Here is a 6515-nt window from a genome sequence, read left to right as displayed (position 1 = left end):
CTTGTGCCAGTACTAAAGCAGCTGAGGACTAGGCAGGGGCCGTGCTGCAGCCAAGAGGTGCTGCCCACACCGTGCTGGGGAAGAATGGGCACATGAAACTCCTTTGTTCAGCTGCCAGGTTGGAGCACCCAACACGAATTGTAGAGAACCAGAACCATAGAATGGCTTGGGTTCTAAGGGACCTCACAGATCATCCAATTCTAACCTACTGCCATGGTCTGGCTGCCTCCCAGCAGCTCAGGTAGCCCAGGTACCCAACCAACCTGGCCTCGGGCACTTCCAGGGATGGAGCATTCACAGCTTCTGTGGGCAGCCTGCTTTCCACCTGAAGTCTAACATTCACACATTTCAGTTGAGTACACTCTTGTCAGTGCATCTTACATTCCTCGGAGGAAGCACAGACTGAATAATGAGGGTCTCTAGCAGAAAGCAGCATAAAAAAGTCATTGAAATATCTGAAGTGACATTCAGGCCTCCACTTATGTAATTGCACCTTTTCATTATTTCAGCAGTGTGATTTAAAGCCAGGGTGTCATACTTACCTCTGAATTTCTGTGCTTTATTGGATTAATTTTGCATGTAAGATACTTAAGGTTACCGTGAAGACAGTCAGTTGAGTGGTTTAAGTCTTAATGATTTATTTTTTTAAATTTTGAGTGAGGGAATGAGAGGGAGAATTTATGAGAGATATTTAAGATAAGACATGACTGCCGTTTTTCTTCTTTTGTCCTGCTTCTAGTTTTAGAGGTGTCATAGAGCAGCTATGGGAAGTCTCCATCCTGCTCTTCTCATCATGTAGAGCAAGTTTTGAATTTTCTCAATCCTCATTAGAAGTCATAGAATCAAAGAATCTTAGAATACTTTGAGTTGGAAGGGACTTTTAAAGATCATGTAGTCCAACTCCCCTGCAGTGAAAAAGGACACTCACAGCTCCATCAGGTTGCCCAGAGCCTGGTCCAGCCTGGCCTTGAAAGTCTCTAGGAATGGGGCATCTACCACATCCCTGAGCAGCCTGTGCCAGTGCCTCACCACCCTCACTGTGTTCCATAACTTTATCCAAGCTTCAGCACAGACAAAGTTCTTTCCTCAGTCACATAAGGACTGTCTCTAACCAGCACAGCTTTTTCTTCTTCCCCCATGCCTTTGTAGCAGCACCCACCACTGGAAGGAAGGTACAGTTCCAGTGATAAAACTTTGCTTATCACCTGGCACTACTTGGCCTGCTGAGTGGAAGTGGGTCCTGTTGACAGATGTCAAGGATTGACTGAGTGGGCAATGTGGATAATCTTAACGCGTTCAGCCTGTGAGATGGTGCTTAAGTTACCTAATCACTGATGTGAACTGATGTCAGAGGAAATATCATCAGCTCCCTCTGGGTTTGAGACATTCTCTCTCAAACTCCCGCTATTTCAGTAACTTTTCTTTCCCTTGTAATCCACCCCATCTGCCTTTTTCATCGAAGAGCACACATTTTTCAGGAAACAGAGGCAAGCAAATACATCAAGACAGAAAAGGTGCCTATGGAAAACAGAATTATTCTTCATTCGTTCCGTTTAAAGATCTGCCTTTGACAACAGTTCTGTTCATGCAAATCGTACCGCCTGGCTGTTTACAGGAAAGTATCTGGTCACTGCTTTGCACCCAAGTAACCCCGCTAACTCCACGTCCACTTGTACTTCCTCTTCTTGCTCTGCCAGTACATATCCTGTGTGTACTTGGCCCCATCGTGTTTCACTTGAAGTAGATGAACCAGAGCACAGACTCATGTCATTTGCTCTCCAGCTGCAGTCTGCCGAGATAATACTCTGCTGGCTCAGTTTCTTGCACAAAATATTTTTCGTGTTTATTTTTTGTTTTTATGATCTTCCAAAAAAAAAAAAAAACCACGAAGATTTCAAACTTTTCAATACTTATTTAGACTGCAAATTATTAATGTTTGCCTGTTACTGATTCACAATCAGTCTTATGTATTGATAAAAGACTCCACTTCTTCTCTCTCTTTTTTACCATTTCCCATTTTGGTTAAAGAAAAAGTAATGTGCATTAGAAATGGAAATCTGACTTCCCAAAAGCACACAGAGCCAAAAGCTAGACAGAGGAACCCTAAGGTCTCAGCCTTCAACCCACTTATGAGAACCAGGATTTACTGTGACTTTGTGCAGCAGAGGATTAATGGAATGAATCACCTTACTTCCCCTTAAGATTTGCCTAGGCATGTGATTTGTGTCTGCTAAGCTGGTATAATGATGAACAATCCTTTTTATTAACGTGGCTAAAAATAGAAACTGCAGTAAGACCTTACATAAACTGGAAGTAACATGTGCCAACTCATGCCCAAATCCCCCAGTGAGCTCTTTAGGTCTATGAGATGTTGGCATCAAACAAATAAGTTGACTATTTTGAGAAAATATGAAAACACGGTCTAAAGCTACTCTTGTGCTTTGCTCTGAATGCTGTGAGCACAAGGTCATGCCTTTGCTTTGCATATTTTTCCCTCAAAACAGTATAATGCTTTGGGTACGTGTGAGTGTAGAGTGTTGCGTGCATATGTACACCAGGACATACATAAAGTCACACAGTCAGGTGTGCACATGCATGCACACACACATGCACGGTCACACTGTGTTTCAGTGCCCTCTTGCAGCCCTGAGCAGCACTGTGCACAACTCCAGTGCATGCCACCCCACTGTGCCCCAGTCCATCTTTCTGTTCCATTATAGGAATGCCATCCTGATTTTCTGTCACCCCCTTGGGTAGAATGAAGTCAACACAAAGACTAAGGTCACTGTTGCCTCTTAAATTTTTCCTGGTCACCTCCCTTTAGTCTGTAGTTGTCGGATGTGCTGGAGCTCATCTCATGAGTATAAAACTCTTGAATTGATTTCTTCAGAAGCTAAATCACAATGTTCAGTGAGGAAACGCTGTGGATGCCCTCCCCTTCCCCCCCCAAACTTTGGTGAATGCTAACTCCCATGTCCAATCCAGGATGGGATGGGGACCTGTAAGGATCTGCACAGGAGTTGGACTCAATGATCCTTACAGATTCCTTCCAAGTTGGGATATACTGTGATTCTAAGGGCCAGGAGGGGATGGCTACAGTCTGAGAGCAATACCCATTTTATTGTGCTGGAGGAGTCCCACAAGAGTGTGTTTATTCTATGTGGCACTTGGGATGAAACAAAAGAAAGGCTTATATCATGCGTAAAAGAAAACACTCATTAGCTCACCTAGATTAATGCCATGGAGAATGCCCATTGCTGGTGAAATGCTTCTTCAAATGCATTCTTACTGAGCCATGCTAGCAGCTCACAAGCTATGACTGACAGAACCAACTCAGAGAAGCTTCTCCTTACAGAAATTATTTTAGAAAACATGACAGCTTTTCTTTAAGTCTCGCCTGTTCTTAGTAAGTTTAAAGACCAAATTAGCAATGCAATCATGAGAAAGAGAATTGGAGACTTCTCCAAGCTGTCAAGTGCATTTTCCTGGATGATTAATTGGCAGTGCTCTGGCCAACCCTTGGGTCCTGCTAAAGGCCATGCCCCTTGACTTGCACCTGCCACTGCACGACTGATTGCAGAAAATGGATGTCTTCACTTTTTTTCTCTTTTTTTTTCTTTTTTTTTTTTTTGGTTGTTGTTGTTGTTGTTGCAGCTGTTAAACTGCTTTAAGGAAATCTTACTTATCTAGAACAGAAACTTGAACTTCTTCTCTAATCTCAGGAGAATAAAATGAATGCAGTTCTCTGTCCCAGACTGACTTATGGAAGCAATAATTTAGAATCTTGAGGAAAGCTGTGATAATTGGACATTATTTTGCGTTCCTCCTCTGTGAGCTTGAATGTCTCTTTACTTTCATGCCTTCTTCTCATAGACACAACAAGATGCCCTGTGATAGCTCACAGGGATGTCTGCCCTGGTCGCAGCCCCCAGCCCCATGCCAGGTCTCAGGGAGGAAAGGCACAGTGAGCAATTACCAACTGCCTGCCAGGGTAAGTATGGGAGGAGAAACTTTGCTTTTACTGTTCAATTTCTAAATACAAAACAAAGCCAAAGGGGCAAAACCAATGCCAGTTAATTCCAAGATACAAGGTGCTATGTGGAGTGATTCGCTCATATGGAAAAAATGGCATGAAGATAGTACAGAGAAAGAGCAAGCACCCCAGAGTTCTCCAGGGAAATGCAAAGCATCATTTGGCCAGTGAATACTTACAGAAATATTTGGGGTGTGTAACTGCTGTGTCCAGACATGCTGTCTTCAATAACAAAAGAATCTCCTTTTCCCTCTGTTGTTGCTGGATGTGGTTTCTCACGCATGGAAGTACTATATTACCTCCTGATCTTTAAGGTCAAGTGTATCACCGGATACTTAAAAAAAATGAGCCAGACAAAAGCAAAAAAGACACATGCAAACCAAATAGCCCAAATAGCCCTGATACTTCAGATGAAGCCAGATGTTTCTATGCAGAGCAAGCCAATGAAGCGTCGTTTCACTGTTGTTGTCCTCATAACAACTGCCACATGCAAGAGGAGATGGTACCTACCCTCAAACTTAACTCCAGGGTCCTACTGCCATGACTGAGTTGGTATGCAAAGACTCTGCGCTCAGTGGGGTTATCTGTAAACCAAAAAAGCAGCTGTAGAACTGGCTGTCAGTTACAGAAGTTCCATATCAGTCACAGCCACCCTTGGAGGTGCTGCAGTGATCTTTTTCCGTAAGACTGATTTCATGCTTCAAGTCTTCTTTTTCTTTTTGTCTTTTTTTTTTTTTCCCCTCTACAGTGAATGTTAATTCTCTCTATTTTAGGTGTAGTCATTTGCCAAGACATACTTTAACGTTTGAAAACAGTGTTTGAAGACCTTGTTGGAAATGGAAGATCTTTAAGGGTCCTTCCAACCCAAGTCATTCCACGATTCTACCTTGGTGTTTAGAAGCAAAGCAGGATTTATGGTGATGAATGTGAAATAACGTGATAATAAAACAAGAGATGGCAAACCAGTGGTCAAATGTGACTCTCAGGATATCTTCTGTAATTGGATTAACTAAATGTGTCTCTCCCGTTTTACAGGGATTTCATACAATGCAAAAGAGCGGCACTCCAGCCAACCCCTAAGTCATCCATCTTCAGGTCCAGAGAAGAGGACGACTGTTGTTTCTCTCTCCTTAAAATTCTCCTATCTCTTTGCTGAGCTTCTGGCCATATTTCACACTGGCGAAGAAGAGCTGCCTGAGAAGTGAGGTGAGCAGTTAAAGTGGCCTGATGATGAGATGCATCCTGAACACTGCTGTGCTCTTCTGCTGTCATGGGACAATGTCTCTTGGGTAATTTTTTACTATGTCAAGGGCACTTGAAGCATACAGTCGTGGGCAAGGCTTTAGCAAATGCAAAAAAAAAAACCAACCAAACAACAACAACAACAAAACAAACAGTAAATAAACGTGTAGTATTACTGTACTAGAAGAAATAAGTTTTTATTGCAATCTTTTCAATGCTAATTCTAAAAAGCCATTCCATCTGAAAATAAAGAAACTATATTTTGAACATGTGGCCCATAGAACATGATGCTAACATTTGTCATATGTGCTGTCATGGTGGACTGGAGTTTTCATGCCTTCAATAGCTGAAAGCCCACAGCATTATACAACCATAGAATCACAGAATCATAAAGGTTGGAAAAGACCCCCAAATCCCCAGTGTGCCCCCACCGTGCCTGCTGACCACGTCCCCAGGTGCCAGTTCTCTACAGTTCTTGAAGCCCTCCAGGACGAGAACTCTATCACCTCCCTGGGCAGCCCTTGCCTGCGCCTGACTGCTCTTTGGAGAAGAAATTCTTCCTGACATCCAACCTGAACCTCCACCATCATGGCAACTGAGCACCCTGCACTCAGGGCTCAGCCTTGGCTTTGGCTCCCAGTGATTATATCCACGGCCCTAGATATGAAATGGTGAGCAGGTACCTCTGAGGAGCATGCCTGGAAATGGCTGGAAGAGAGCTAGGGTCTGGCATTGCCAATTGCAGATGTTTGAAGACATGTCCACAACTGATGGCTGATACAGAAGCCAGGAAATGCCCCTTAGGTAAGCAGTTCTCTCTCTCTCATCTGTAGAGGAGGAAGGAAGGGAGGGCTGATCACAGGCTACTTACTTCAAGGAAATTTGTTGTAGTATTTGCTGACTCCCATGCAAATTTGGCACTTCTCGTTTACCTCCTGAGATGCTCAGGAGATCCCATAAGGGTAGGAGCTGGGACTTAAAGCACAGTGCCTAAAATGTAACCCCTGCAGACATCTTGGAAGAGCTAGAAACCCTGCTGTGTAATAAAATGCTCCGTAGAGCCCGCAAGCTGCGATGGTATTTTAAACTTAGGAGGAAGCATTCCTGGAAGTGTGATCTGCTCTTTTGTATGAGAGGCAGAGAGGAAAGATGATTTCTGTGCTCCCCTCCCTGTGGTCAGCATCCACCCTCTGCCTGCTCCCATCAGTCCTGCCACATGAGGTCGGGCTGACCTGACAGC

General features: G+C 43.7%; 1 long non-coding RNA gene across 1 annotated transcript; it reads left to right on the top strand.

Annotated features, from left to right (window-relative positions):
• Positions 1–203: 203 nt before the first annotated feature.
• Positions 204–5675, top strand: LOC149913188 (uncharacterized). Its single transcript, XR_016462078.1, has 3 exons — positions 204–351; positions 3874–3991; positions 5069–5675. It is a non-coding gene; the product is annotated as an uncharacterized LOC149913188 (long non-coding RNA).
• Positions 5676–6515: the final 840 nt, after the last annotated feature.

The sequence above is a fragment of the Phasianus colchicus genome, chromosome Z, assembly GCF_987193195.1.
Source record: "Phasianus colchicus chromosome Z, bPhaCol1.hap1.1, whole genome shotgun sequence".
Classification (NCBI taxonomy): Eukaryota; Metazoa; Chordata; class Aves; order Galliformes; family Phasianidae; genus Phasianus; species Phasianus colchicus.
The sequence above is the reverse complement of the archived record's forward strand: the minus strand, read 5'-3'. Positions and strand labels throughout refer to the sequence as shown.